Source organism: Bos indicus x Bos taurus, chromosome 8, assembly GCF_003369695.1.
Source record: "Bos indicus x Bos taurus breed Angus x Brahman F1 hybrid chromosome 8, Bos_hybrid_MaternalHap_v2.0, whole genome shotgun sequence".
In the NCBI taxonomy this organism is placed as follows: domain Eukaryota; kingdom Metazoa; phylum Chordata; class Mammalia; order Artiodactyla; family Bovidae; genus Bos; species Bos indicus x Bos taurus.
The window spans coordinates 43,613,259-43,628,635 of NC_040083.1; the positions used below are offsets into that span (position 1 = coordinate 43,613,259).

The 15,377-nt window shown below is 41.1% G+C and overlaps 1 protein-coding gene across 7 annotated transcripts in view; it reads right to left on the minus strand.

The window, feature by feature from the left end:
* Positions 1–15,377, minus strand: part of KANK1 (KN motif and ankyrin repeat domains 1) — a 218,070-nt gene that overhangs the window by 45,443 nt on the left and 157,250 nt on the right. For 2 of the 7 annotated variants that reach the window (XM_027549401.1, XM_027549399.1), the window contains exon 1: positions 10,572–10,719. The exons of the other annotated variants lie outside the window; for them this stretch is intronic. The gene's annotated coding sequence lies outside the window, so the exon portion shown is untranslated. Of the gene's footprint in view, positions 1–10,571; positions 10,720–15,377 lie in introns of those variants that run through there. 7 annotated transcript variants of the gene reach the window in all.

Genomic DNA, 15,377 nt, shown 5'->3' on the forward strand with positions numbered 1-15,377 from the left:
CCAGGACTCTCGGCCTCAGTGAGACAGCAAAAACTACCGACGAACAGAACCACTACAAGGGTCTCAGCAACACAGAGGTGAAGACAGGTCTCTCCCAGGCTCCTTCCAGTTTTTCAAACAAACTATGCTCATATTCCTCAGACACATGAAATGCTGCCCTAGAAATGCAGCTGTAATACCTGCTAACTCTTGGAAGAACACAGACAGAAAGGCAGCAAATGTTTCCTCATTCTTCCTGCTGACTTGGTCCCTCCTCCTCTAAACCAGCCAGGGCTGAGAAAAGCTCCCAGTCACGACCTGAGCCAGGGCGCAGGGCTGGACTATGGAGGAAATGATTCAGTGCTATGCTGAACCCAGGATCAGCTGGAAGCGAGTGATTCCTTTTCTTGATTCATTCTTATTTATTGCAACATGCAATTTGAAGGCTAAAAACACTCACATTGGTAAACCACAGACCCAAACCTTTTTTTTTTTCTTCTTCATAGTTCCTTAAAAATTTTATCCCAACTGGATCATATGACTTTCAAAGACACAGAATTAGTTTCCGAACAAGTGCATTCTGTTTTAGGGGGATAATGTTTTTAAGTGATGTTTTGTTTCTGTTTTAAAAATCTAGTAAGAATCATCTGTCCCTCTAATGGTTTAAATTCATCACCTAAAAAAAGAGAGAGAAAAAGTCCTTTTAAATCTGTTCTTCACCTGTGTGCCTAAGTACACTGGGTAAATGTGACTGATTCTAGTGGAATAAGATTGACTGAACTCTACAGGGCAAACAAGCAAAGCCAGTTCTAAACAGTAAAATGGAGATTAACAAAGATTAAGGAGGACTCTAAAGGGCCCATTTTAAAGAATTCAAAACAGAGGACAGCTATGAGGAGAGAGGCAGTTTTACAAGAATCCCCTGGATCTGCAGTGTCTAACTGGTTCACCTTAGTGCTGGCACACATCTCACCGCACTCCACTTAACACCTTACTCCACCCTCTGCTCCACCTGGTACACTTTTTGAAACAGACATTTTCCTGTGTGAAGCTACAAAGATCAAACTTTTTAAGATGACGTGGGACTCATCTGGGCTTGTTTTACACCAAATAAACTGATTCAAAGAGAAATAACAAACTAATAAAGAACAAAGTTTCAAGTGCCAGATACTTTGAAATAGAGGATCAAAAAAATTCCAAATTATTTTATCCAACACCACCTACATTTAGACTAATTTCCCCCTTGTTTCTGGACTTTATAATTTATTGAGGTATTTACATACCATAAAATTCACCCATTTTAAGTGTACAGTTTTTGATGAGTTTTAGTTAATATATACAGTTATTTACCCATCTCCACAATTCAGTTTTAGAAAACATTCATCATCCTAAAATTTCCTTAGGCTTATTTTATCATTTAGAAGAGAAAATTTCTCCTCTGTGCTTCTGAAAAAATTTTGTTATTATTTAGTTACATTATATATTCCAAACTAAGTATTAATATCAAAAGACTTGTTCTTAAGAATTAAACTGAGGAAGACAAAAGCATCTGAATGCAGTATTCCTTTCCCGGAAGGAAAAAAATTCGGCTAAATTTTTATTTTATAAATATTGTGTTCTGGTAAGAACAGAGCTTATTCTGGAAAGCAGTTGAATATAATTATTTTGTCTGTGTGCTTCTATGAAGCCAAGGTCTAACAGAAAAAGTCACTGTATGCAAATAAACGTCTAGTCCTTTATCAAGGACAATTTGGGTGGTGGCTCAGATGGTAAAGCATCTGCCCACAATGCAGGAGACGGGGGTTCGATTCCTGGGTCGGGAAGATCCCCGGAGAAGGAAATGGCAACCTACTCCAGTACTCTTGCCTAGATAATTCCATGGATGGAGGAGCCTGGTGGGCTATAGTCCATGGGGTTGCAAAGAGTCAGAGATGACTGAGCAACTTCACTTTCACTTTATCAAGGATGACACAGGTTGGGATGCGAGAAGAATTAAAAATAGGAGCTCCTTCTGCCTGAAAAGCATCAGTCGTAAAGGTTCCCACTGTCGGGAGAAAGACACACCTGTCTGTCTCTACTCTCCCTTAATTTATATACAAAAGAAGCCACCGAATGTGATCTGGGAGGATGAAGATGTACTCAGGGTTTTTCCTCTGATAGTTGGGCAGTAGCCAGCAAAAGTGACTCCCTGTGAGAAGGGAAATGGGCTGCAGACAAAGGTTTCTGTGACACCATGCTGGCGGGCAGTGTCCCAGTGGTCCTTCTCCCTGGATGGTGGTGCAGGATGGTAGCCAAGCATATCTGTACCCACAGTACTTCTGATGCTTATGTAATAGGCTAACTGCATCAAGACTCTTCTTCCCAGAGAGCCTGACCCCTAGTCTAGAGATAAAACCAAAGCTAAATGAACTACTGAGTAGTAACATTGGATTACATTTTGGACAACTTAAGGTGCGTATTTCCTGACACAGCCTGAATTCACCTTCCTCCCCTAGTGTGTTCCTTTTCTCCTTGTTACCAACTTCTTAACCCTTTGAGTCTCAAAGACAAAGCACAAATGCGTGTGAATCGTCAGTTTCATAAAGCCCTCCTTACACGCATCCTTCCCCACTGTACAGCACTGTTCCAAAGGCTTGGTACATTTATGAACTCATCTCATCTTCAAGACAACCCTATGAGGAAGCTTATGTCATCCATGCTGCTGTTCCACTGATACATTAATATGACACAGTACTGGACAGCGATGCACTCTTCCCTGTAGCCCTGAGAGGGCAAAGAATAGTGTGTTGGGGGGTAGGGAGCTGACATTTCCGAAGGGTGGGGAAGAGAAAGAACATGCTACTTCTACACTTTTGCTTGTTCCTTCCTCTTCTGGTGTGTCACCACCTGCTTCTCAATTTTTGCAGACAAAAATTCTCCCAGTTTGCAAAGACCAACTAAATAAAGTATCAGTTCTGTTGGAAGCTGTCCCTTATCCTAATGTGGGGTCACCTCTTCCATCCAGGCTTTCAGTGAAGCGTGCTTTCTCCTCTATATGATTCGTGCACACATCTGACATCCCTACAAACTTATGGGAGCCCCTGTCTTCTTCATTCAACCAGTGTTGTGCCCCCGGCACTGCAGGTGCCGAGGGCCCATTTGCTCAATGTGATTCCTTCCAGAGGAGCCACACTTGAAGTGTTTGTTTCCTTTTAAAGAACTGTATGATAATGTCAAGGACTCTGAGCCCATGCCCTCATTTCACAGCTGAAGTAAGACTCTGGGCCAGGGGGGCGACAATGCTAACATCAGCTCTGCCAATCAAGGGGAAGTGCCAAGGCTGGAAGCTGTCAGAGCGGACACCCACCATGCCTCAAGTTCGCCACCCTGCTGCACAGTCAAAGCACCTGGGGCTGTTTCCAAAAATGCTGAGTTGTCCCCCCATCTCCACCCCAATGAATCAGAATCCCCAGGGTGGGGCCAGGGGGATTAGCAGTTTAGAAGCTTCACAGAGGAGTCTATGCCACGGCCAGGGATGAGAACCTCAGCTGTGAACTTTGTAGCTCTTAAGTGTGTCCTTCATCTTGACTTAAAGGAAGCCGACAGCCAAAATGGGGGCAGCCCCTTAAGTAATTCAAGTAGCCTCAGGGTCAGATCACAAGTTCAAAAACCTTTAGCATCCAGGTTAACAATGGAAAGGATGGAGTTTGGAGGGGTTTGGGAGAGACTAGAAGGCAAGTGTCTTCTCCAGTTGACTATGGCCCTGTGGAAGTATACACTTGTGATCCAGAAAGACGTTTCAAGAGTTGAAGAAACTGGAATTTTTATATGAAATTATTTAATGTAAAAATCTTGGCCATTAATTCAAATTAAAACAAGACCTTGGGTTTGTCAAATAGAATGCACTCCCAAGCCTCAGTTTAATACCAAGCAAGGACTTCACCATATCCATTTGGGATCCAATCTCATCCTGTTTCTGTCCCTTTCCTTTTCCCATTTTCCAGGTGGCCAACTGTTTTCCCCCTCTCATTTGAAATTGCTAGAGTCCTTGTTGAAACACATTGAATACAAAGACAACAACCAAAACAAGAGCCTAGGATCCCTACTGCCATTTCTCTCACAGGTAATCTTAATGTGCAAAAAGACCTATAAGTCTTTATCCTAAAAAGAGACAGGTTGATAGCAAAGTGCTCTGCTATCATGCTCGTGGAGGGCCTGCATTATTTCTGCTATATTTGAGACTTCCCCTCAACCCCTAAAGAATTCAAATACCTTGTTATGCTGTGTAATCCTTTCCTGCCAGACTGGTGAAGGGATGTGACACTAAAACCTGGGTGTCTAAGAGCACTGCAATGACTGAGAAAGTGTATGCAGTTCCTTTCCTCATCACCAAGGCTCCTTCTCCACCCACCTCCATCTTAGCCCGAGGGGGCTGACAGGACCTGAAGGGGATTACAAGGTTAGGACAGGTCTAGCAAGGACTTACAGCTCTTTCTCATCATAGGTGTGGACAGCATTGGGTGTTGGAAGAGGACTCCTCCTTTAGCTGCCTGGATTAGAAGGATCTGCATTTAAAACTTATTATCAGGGAGATTTTCCAAGGAGAGGCCACAATCAACATGAAAAGGGTGTGCCCCAGCGGAGGTGTGTGATTCCAGTTGGGAAAGTGAAATTAGGAAGAGGATGCTATGTATGATGGGCCTAATCTAAAAGACCAAAAAAGGATCTTGTCTTTGTTAAACCTGACCTAACAAAGTGCATTTCCCCAAACATATTTAAGGCTTAAATCTGGAGTCACACTGAATTTCTACATGTTAGGCTTTCTTTATGGTCTGGGTTGCCTCATGATTATTAATTTCATCAAATTTAAACTAGAGACTTTCTCACAATATATTTTCTTCCAAGGTTTGAAATCAACATTTTAAAAAGCCAAATGACATAGTGAACTGGGGCTTGAAACTAAAAGATTTAAAACTTTAAATGAAATTGCCACAGAGACTATAAAGGCTGTAAAATGATGAAGCACCAAGGACAGTTTATTTCCGTCCATCTAAAAGAGGTGATAGATCTGCAGAGACCTTTTCCAAAAAGCTGCGGGTGAGAAAGAAGGTAGACCAATGGCCATACTCCCACCTTAGAGGTTACCAGCTCAGGTTCTCATCCAGTTTCAACCAGTCCACCAAACCGGAGCAGCTAATAAGCAAAAGGAATTGATTGGAGCCCCTCCTCACTCTGGTTGGATTGTTAACAGAGAAAGAAACAGAGAGGTCAAGGGAGCTAGAAAAAGCTTCCCAAACAGCCTCTGACAATATTCCTCTCTGGATGACCACGTCATACCTGAACCCAAGGCATTTAACAGACAATACCATTTTAAGCCTACCTTAGGGGACACGATGAAGAAAATGAAGACACTATTAACTCTCACTTAGATGTGAGGTATGGGGAGGAAGAATGCAAGTGAGTATGTGTGACACAGTGAAAGCCACGTGTTCATGACAGGGAACTACCCAGGTGAACAAGCTGGGAGAAGACTGCCCAGCATATGACAATTTAAGAATGGCAACTCGCAGGGCTCAACTTCACCTCACAGATTCCTAAGCAGGCACTGTGCCTGTATCTTACTATTAGCTGCCCAGTGTTAAGGCAGCACCATGGAGGTGGGCTGTAAACCTTTGTTGGTTGAACATTGGCTATTTTGGGTATAATGCAAGACACGATGGGCATACCATCATACCAAGATGAAGATGACATGAATCCTGCCTCTTAAGACCTCAAAGGTACAGATGAGTGAGACACAACCACAACTCTTACATAAAAGAGAGTGATGGCGACTATTTAACAGGATACAAAGCTCTCCAGAAATAAAGAAGAGGAAGGGGTGAATTCACATTGGGAGTATCTGAGGACACTTACTGAAAGAGGTGAGACAGAAAGCAGGACTTGAAGCATAAGAAGGGTTCATATGAACAAATATGAGAAAGACAGCCAGGTCAAAAGAACAGTGCTTTGGGCAACTCCACTAAGAGGGGAACAGGGTAGGTAGCAGCTGGGATGGCAGAAAAGCCTCTGCTTCTTTCACATGACTTTGGACGGAGCTATTCTCTTACTACCTGGAGTCAGAGAGGCCTGGGAAGGCCAACCGTGATTTCTGCAGGCACCATGACTGAAGAAACAGAAACAGACTATGACTTATCAAAATAGGACTTCCCTGGTGGCTCAGATGGTAAAGCATCTGTCTACAATGTGAGAGACCTGGGTTCGATCCCTGGGTTCGATCCCTGGGTTGGGAAGATTACCTGGAGAAGGAAAGGCAACCCACTACAGTACCCTTGCCTTGAAAATCCCATGGACGGAGGAACTTGCTGCAGGCTACTATCCATGGGGTGGCAAAGAGTGGGGAATGACTGAGCAACTTCACTTTCTTTCACTTTGTCAAAATAAGGCCAAACACAAAGGCTCTGAGTGCAGAGCAGAAAACAGATATTAAAGTTACTGAAAGCTAAAATGTTTGGAGAGACAGAAAAAATAACAAAAGTATTAGAAAGCTCAAAGATCCTTAATCTTGTCAGCTATCCTTAATAAAACAAAATCACAAAGTAGTGAGAATAAGGCCAAAGACAGACCAACTTTCACAGAACCCCAGTGTTGGTCCTTACCAAAGAAGGGAAACAGGTGCCCTCTGCCAAGTGTATTTCTGTATAGTCATACAAAAGTGAGCTACTGAATGAATGAACTGACTGAACTGAATTATTTCTACTGAGCTTTGTATCATTCTTTCCAGTAATTCCCAAACCATACCATGTTCATTTCAATTGACCATGATTTGGAAAGCCTACCTTTTCATCATCAAAATGTATAGAGGATAGAAAACCAAAGGATAATACCCTAGAGGAAAAGCCTCCAGATCTAAGCCCCCTTTACCTTTCTGGAAACTTTTCTGTCTTGGATTTCTTCGTTTAAAATCAGTATCCTGGGGTGGTGTAAGTTCCAGAGGCTGTTTTCTAGTGCCCAAATTAATGTCGGAGCACCACCTTCAGAGAATCCGCAGCTCGTTATATCAGCACGTAGAAGGCGATACTCACAATTACTGGGATTCCTTACAGGACAGGATGACAGGTAACCGACCACAGAGCTAATGATGGGATATGACCGTTTCCCCTCACACTGCCAAACAGCTGTCTCTGTGCCAGAGCTGAAAGCTGTGTAAAGTGTGGTGCTAATGGAAAAATCTGGTGGCACAGGGCTTCAGAATTTTGCAATCTTTTCCTGTAAGCTGCATTGTTGGAATGGTTTGACATGAGAACCATTCCCTCCTCCCTGACTGGTCTATGGACTTCCAGGTCTCCACCCTGCCGTGCTATAAAAATCAGTGTATCATCCGGCTGACTCACCACCTGAAGAGGCGGAGTACTGGCTAGGGGACATGCTGCATGAAGCCAGTAGGTACTTCAACCTGCGCCTCCGGGTCACGGGAAGACAAATCAGTCTTTGTTTCACAGTGGGAGGGAACATACCAAATGGGCCGCCTCAAAAAACATTTCCAGGGGGTGGTCCTGATTTGAATGAAGCATCCTGGTCAATCAGTCTGAAATGCTAGGGAAAAGGAAAGTTTCTTGGTGGATACTCTCTCTGACTATCCACAAAGATGAGGAGGACACTGATGAGGAGGACAGAGAGCAGAGGGAGAGGGGACTTTTTATGTTTTAGTTAGAAGACTGTAAGAACTGATGTGTGTGACTAAGGCTTTAAAGATATTAAGCAGCTGGGCTTATGAATTATTAGAAATATCCCCTCTGTCACTCACTTATATTTCTAATCTAGGAATATTCTCCCCTTTTCTTTCAGGAGACTCTTAAATGTGCCTGCTGTATAGAACACTTGAAATGCCTTCAGCTAACATGTTGATGCAAGAAAAAGGGGACTCAGGAACTTTGGCAGTACAAGCTGAATCAATGTTTTCACAAAGTTATTTGCAAAGTTGATGGAACTTATCAACTAAACCAAATATTGTGAGACTAAATTCAGAAAATCCCATGACTAGCACTTGATTTTATCTAACAGAGATCATGTCCAAAATGCATAGGATCCCTTGGAGAGAGAACTATTCCCTCAGATAAAACCACAAAAAAGGAACTGAAATAAATTTAGGACTTGTGACTAATAAAAAGAGCTATAAATAATAAAACTGCTTTCATAAACCATTACTCTAGCATCAGCTCCTCTAAATAAAGGTTTATATGATGAAATGTAGTCATGTCCACAACCTCTTATCCAGCTGATAGAAATGTCACAAACTACTCAAATCTGGCTTGTCACAAACAAGACAGTGTAAGAGTACAAAGATTTAACTTTCAGAATAAGAACAAATCCCATGAATCCAACAATTTGTTTCTTGGCCCAGTTCTTCCTCATGTCTATAGTTCTGCTTTTCATCCTGTTGGTTAGAAAAGCCTTCTAATATTATAGAATATTATTTAATCTTCATTTTTAACCATGGCTTTCTCCAAGAACTACTAGGATTAGAAATCTGGTCTCTATTTTAAAAGATCCTCAAAACAGCTACATACTTATTTTTAAGCTGTGAGATCACTCGTCCATATAGAATGGCCAGATGAGATCACTGATGCTATATATACAAATGGGCTGCATATTTCAAACACTTCTCTTGTTTTCAGCCTTAATAAAGAACTGCAACCCAAAAGCAGAACCAGACTTATCCTCTAAAACATGAACATACTTTTCCTAAAGCATATGGAAATGAGTAAATCAGTTATAGCACACTCCAAAAATATCTAACAGGGCAGCCAAGACAGGAAAAACAGAATCATCACTTTTTTTGGACTCAGAACTTCTACAACTGTTTGAATGAATTGTATCAAGGCTCATTTGCCGGTTGGATCTTCTTTGAGGTTTTTATTAGAGAAGTCCACTCAATGCCATTTTAAAATACACTGCCAGAAAAGAGCAAGAATGCATTATTTCTGTGAATGTGAGAACACCACTAATTATTTTTCATGCCAGATAAAATTAAACAGCCTTTGACAGAAAAGGTCTCCAAAGCAGAAAGTGAGCTTTAGTCACTCATTTCCCTCCAAACGCATTCAAACCTTTCTTAGAAATTACACAAAGAAGATGAACAAGAATTATCCCGGACACAGGAAGAAGGAGGGCTCAACTAGCCCACTCAAAGTTCTTCCAGAAAGAGGGGAAGTGTATAATCAGAAACAAATGCTGATACTCACGATGAGAAGCTGGCGGGTGAGGAGGGCACAGAATATTCAAATCCCCGTAGAAGGGCTGTTGTAATCCTGTGCCTCCCTATGCAATCTCCAAAAGATAGCAAGAGCTCAAGTTCTTAATAGCGAAAACTCCCTGTTGGGATTTTGTGCTTTTTTCTTTCTTGCTGGCACCCATGGAGCACCTGGGCAGAAATCGACAACGGAAGGGTACCTTTGCTCAAGACCTAGGACTAGCAGGAGCCCGAATTCTACTCTTCCTACACCCAAGTAGGCTGGTACTTGCTGGGAGATAAGTCATCCTTCCTTGGCTTAGCTGGAGAGCTAATCGCCTGTCTGAAATCTGATGCTTAACCCATTATGACTCGCTCACGGTTTAAAGCAAAAATCTTATGAGGTAAAACTGGCTACAGCTTAAGACCAAAGCCTTGAAAGTTTATAAAACAGGCAAGCCCTGACAAAGGAGGGACTCTTCAGAGCCTCTTTGGGGCGGGATGAATTCTGGGGTTCTGATTAACCAGACAAACAAGACTCTAAAACCCAGGGTCTGTGTTTGTAGGTGGTCTTGGCATTTTAACACTTACAAAATTCAAATGTAAATACTTCTTACTTAAAAAAATTACTATCTTCCCAAATGCCATCAGTATAAGAAAATAAATTATTTCACTTAGAAATTCAGTGTGGAATTAGCCTTCAGTTAACTAACAACTAACAGTTTCATTTGAAGTCGAAATGATAATCTAATTAAATCCAGTTATTAAACACATCAAATAAAGGGTGAAACTGCATGAGGTACTAAATATACGAATATTATATATATATATATAGTATTAGAATACACTTGTTCATTTGGCTCTATAGAACAATCACACTAAGGAAAAAAAATGACCCCTGTCAGGACAGACATGTTATTTATAATCATTCTACTTTTGGGTTTTATGTAGTTTTCTGAAATATATACTTTCCCATTGATCTGTTTAATTAGATCTTCATAGATACTACACTTCTGATTTTTAATGTCAACAGAATGCCTCAAACAAAGAAAAATGACTCTCTACTTTCAGTTTCTGGGTTAGCCATGGGGGCAAGCTATGTTTTGCCATCTGAACATAAAAGGGAGATTGAACAGAAGAGATCAAAATCCTGGCTAGCTCTTACATATGTTTTTATGTTGGGCAATTCTGTTACCCTCTCAGCTCTTCTGATAACCACTGAACATACCACTTAAGGGAAAATGCATTTAATCCTCTTGCAGATTACATCAGGAGACCCCGGAAGGTCAAGAAGGGTACCCACAAATTAAAGCAGCCCCAGTTTCTCTTCAGCTCACCCTCTGTCTTTGGTATAATACAAACACAGAGGTCAGGCCTGACTCACCACCACAAACACACCACCTCTGCCATGCTCTGCGACATTCTTTACAGACGGTCTCAGAAACACCAGGGCCCCTCCAGCCAGACCAGTCAGTGCAAATCGGTCTTGTTCTTGACAAACAGCATTCATATCTCTGCTGTCAGGTTCATCGCAGTGGGCTCAGAGTTCTGTTTGAGAAATGCTCCTGCCCAGAAAAAATATTTACACAACGGAGAGTAGGCTGCACTGCACCACAGCCGTCTGCCTTCTTTGCCACGAGACTTTGACTCTCTCTGATTGACCAGGTCTTATCTGTGGCCTTTGTACTTGATTTAACATCAGCATGGAGACAAAACTTGGAGCCAAATAACTGATGAGGTAACAAGATTTTATGAAAGTTATTTAAACATTTTAAATTAAATATTTTTATGAAAGTTATTTAATTTAAAATGACAACCAAATGGTTAATGCAGTTCAGTAAGTATATTGAATGAGTAAATATGTATCTGTCTGGGAAAATATACATATGTCTAGGCTGTGAAAGAGAATACCAAGAGGGGAGAAACTATAATAGACTAGCAAAGGCAAGTATTAGAAAAAATACAAATGGTGATGGCAAGCATAAAAAGTCATTCACTAAGGCTCATATACCTATTTCATTTAACTGTCAGACACAAGACAATAATTCAGTTCTTTCCCCAACATCCCAGCATCTGACAGAGCCTGGCGCATGGCACCTAAGCAGGTGTTTATTAGATCATGACAGAGATAGCAGGACAAGGAGGATGGTGATTTCTCCTGACTTCTGACCAGCACTTTACATCTTAAAAAGTGTTTTGACGGTTATTGTTTTATTTTTTCTTCTTAACAATCCTGTAAAGAAGGTAGGACGAGTATTATTATCTTTATCTGACAAATGAGCCACTTGTTATTTGGCTTCTAAAGAGACTCTAAACTCTAATTAAAGTTTCACAACATTAATTAGTGTTTACAGAGGCATCAATCAGTACACTGTTTACAACACGATGGGAAAACTTGGGAAAAAGCAGACTGTCCCTATCCCTAAATTCTGCAGAAATACACCAATTTTTCTAACCAATGACTCCCATTTACTTCCTACTTGGCTATAAAAAAAGAGAACAGTTAGTCATGAGCAATTTATGATGTTCATACCTCATTACATTAACAAATGACATTAGTGTACTCTTAGTAATACCATAATAAAATACTTTAAATTAATGAAAACAAAACTGGACCAATCAACAGAAGTAGGATGAAGGATCTGGTGAAAAAGACATAAAATTATGACAAACAATTGATAATGAGGGGGTGGGCGGTAAGAAGGAAGATGAAATCTGGAAGGGCTTTACAAGTAAGTTTGCCAGGTTTAGCAAATAAGAGGACACCCACTTAAATCTGAATTTCAGATAAACAAAGGGTTCTTTAATAGTGTAGGAATGACTCTCTTTTATCTGGATACTCTGTTCCCAAGGAGACTTCAACTTCCACTAGAATGTAAGATTCCTAAAGGCAGGGTTTCTGCATATTTTGTTCCCTGCTCTATCCCCAGGGCTCAGAACAATGTTTGGCACATTTTAAGTGCTCAATACATGCCATGTACTGGTAAAGTTTATTTCTTAGGCTTAGATGGTATGTACATGAGTGCCTGTTATATAACCTTTACATTAATTTTTTATGTCTGAAATGTACAGTAATACATTTTACAAGTTACAGTATTAATTAACCACTCTTATAAGGGGGAGGGGGTTGGGGGATGGAGTGGGAGTTTGGCACAAGTAGATGCAAATTATTATATATAGACTAGATACACAAGGTCCTGCTGTATAGCACAGGGAATTATAGTTAATATCCTATGATAAATCATAATGGAAAAGAATATAAAAAAGAATGTACATATAGGCATAACTGAATCACTTTGCTGTACCAGAAATTAACATTGTAAATAAACTATGTGTTAGTTGCTCGGTCATGTCTGACTCTGTGCAACCCCATGGACCTTAGCCCACCAGGCTCCTGTGTCCATGGGATTTCCCAGGCAAGAATATTGGAGTGGGTTGGCATTCCCTTCTCCAGGGGATCTTCTCAACCCAGGAATCAAACCTGGGTCTCCTGCAGTACAGGCAGATTCTTTGCCATCTGAGTCACTAGGGAAGCCTACTTCAATTTTTAAAAAATCAATGCTTTTTACCCAATCTAACTGAAGGACTCAGTGGGGAATGAGAGTGTAAAATGGCTTGTGAATGGTCCCTTATCCAATTTAAACTCTAGACAGGGACGTGAACATGGGATAATCAGTCTTCAGGTGTGTCTTGCAGCAAGGGCACAGTGTAACCAGGTTGTGCTTTTCTCAGTTGTCTTATTTTGCATCTGCTACATTCCTCAGACCATGAAAAGTGTTTCTTTTGCCAGTGTTCTGACTCCATCGTCACATGGGATTTCTGCTCATGTTCTGAGGAGCCCAAAGCAGTGATTTTTCAGGGGGAGGGGGTAGGAAGGGAGACCTCTTTGGGGCATAACACATTTAGGGGAAGTACAGTTTAAGAAATCATATTTAATATTACCCTTTATTTTTGAAAATGAATAAAACATATATTTACTTCATACTTAACACTTCTACTAAACTATCCAAATAATGTAGTTTTTTTCTCATGGGAAAGATCAGTCACCAGCCTTCTGTTCCAGGTACCTGTCTGCAATAACAAGTCGTACCCTGACACCCCAGAAGTCACAAATCAGAGAGTTTTTCTTTGCTTTCAGACTCAGTCCTTAGACCTGTTAGGCAGGCTACCAAGTGAGGAAGGAAGGTTATAACTGTATCATCAGACTTTAAGAACATAGAAAAGTGATACTCCAAGACAAATCAAGTTGGAAAGGGAATTAGGGTCACTTGGGGTAAGTATCTAAACCCCTGAATATAGAATTCTGCCAGAGATACCAGAGGGTTTTGAAGAACAACTTCAAGTCCCCTTCCTCTGAGTGTGTGGAAACAATTAGGGGCAGGAGAGAGAAAGGAGATGATAGCATCACAGGGGTACTGAAACTCACTCAAAACTCTCAAGAAACTTCAGTGTTTCAATTTCTGCCCTTATCAAATATTTGACTAGAGAAACAATAATCCTGACTTTTCTTTCTTCACTTAGGTAAGTTACTGAGCTTCTCTGTGCCATGACACAGGGGTAGCAGCGGTGGTGGTGGCAGTGATGATAACACATACTCTCACAGGACTGCAGTGATGATTAAGCATAATAATGCAGGCAAAGCATCTTGGGTACCATGGTAACACTAAGAGTTCATTAAATGTTAGGTATTGTCATTCACATTATTGATAGCAATCCTGAGCAGAATCTATAAAAGTCCTGAGAAGTCGAGTAGCAGAAAGGACAGGAAGAAGAATGAACAGATTAAGATCAGTTGTTCCATAATTAGCAATTGAGTTTATTTGGGTTTGATCTGGGGCAAGCTGTAGCATCTTGTTAGAGGAGATGCTTGTAGCTGGGGTTGCTGACACAGAAAGTCTCATAGTGGGTGAGTGGGCCCATTTCAGAGGTGTACTCCTTCTCCTCCTGATGTTTTACAGCTTACACAACACTTGTAGGCATGTTTCTGATGCTCTCATTGGTTCTAGCCCTGCAGGTTGACATACTTATTGATGTTTTACACATGGAGAAATGGTCCTGCCCCATAATTCATGGTTAATGTAGGAGATGGGTCTCCTGACTCCAACCCTACATTCTCTCCATTACCAGTGCACAGAGACAGCAGCACGAGGACCTTGCACTCAAGTGCTCCACAAGAATTCCCACATATACAATTACTGCTCTCACACGTTCCACTATTTGGCAGACAACTTAGATGAAGAATGAGCACTTGGAGTAACACTTTGGAGAGGTTGTCATCTCCTGCCATATACAGTCTCATACTTTTCTCAGTGTTTGTCCTACAAATTTCTCCAAAATCTTATATAAACAATACAAATTATAGATATGCAAGATATATAGGCTTCTAAGATAATCAAGTAAGAATCAGAATACAAATCTTTACGATTCACAATATCTATAGCTTACTGTATATTTCTTTTTGGATAAGTTAAAGAATGAATATACCCTTCTTTTATCCCACTCCCCCACTGTTGGGCAAAATCAAACAAAAGCTGCTTGGGAGTGGATACTGCTGTTGCTAAGTCACTTCAGTCGTGTCCAACTCTGTGCAACCCCATAGACGGCGGCCCATTAGGCTCCTCTGTCCCTGGGATTCTCCAGGCAAGAACACTGGAGTGGGTCGCCAACACTGGAGTGGGTCGCCATTTCCTTCTCCAATGCAGGAAAGTGAAAAGTCAAAGTGAAGTCGCTCAGTCGTGTCTGACTCTTCGCGACCCCATGGACTGCAGGCTCCTCCATCCATGGGATTTTCCAGGCAAGAGTACTGGAGTGGGTTGCCACTGCCTTCTCTGGGAATGGATACTAAGGACTGGTTTTAAGCATTCAGACTCAGCTCCTCTCTCATTGTTTGATCCCTCATAAAGAAGCACAAGAGAAGTATACATTATTCTTGCATTAGCATTCAGGATTTTACATGTATCTTTTAACACTCCAATAGAGTTACCTTAGATAATAATTTACCTAACTGATTTTTGTAAATAAAAACTCTAAAGATAAAAGCAGATTCTGCAAGAGATTAAACAACAACAAAAACTTTAATGGGCAGAAACTGCTTTGAAATTCTAGTTATCTAGGCAACTTATTCGGAGAAAGCAATGGCACCCCACTCCAGTACTCTTGCTTGGCTGCAATCCATGGGGTTGCAAAGAGT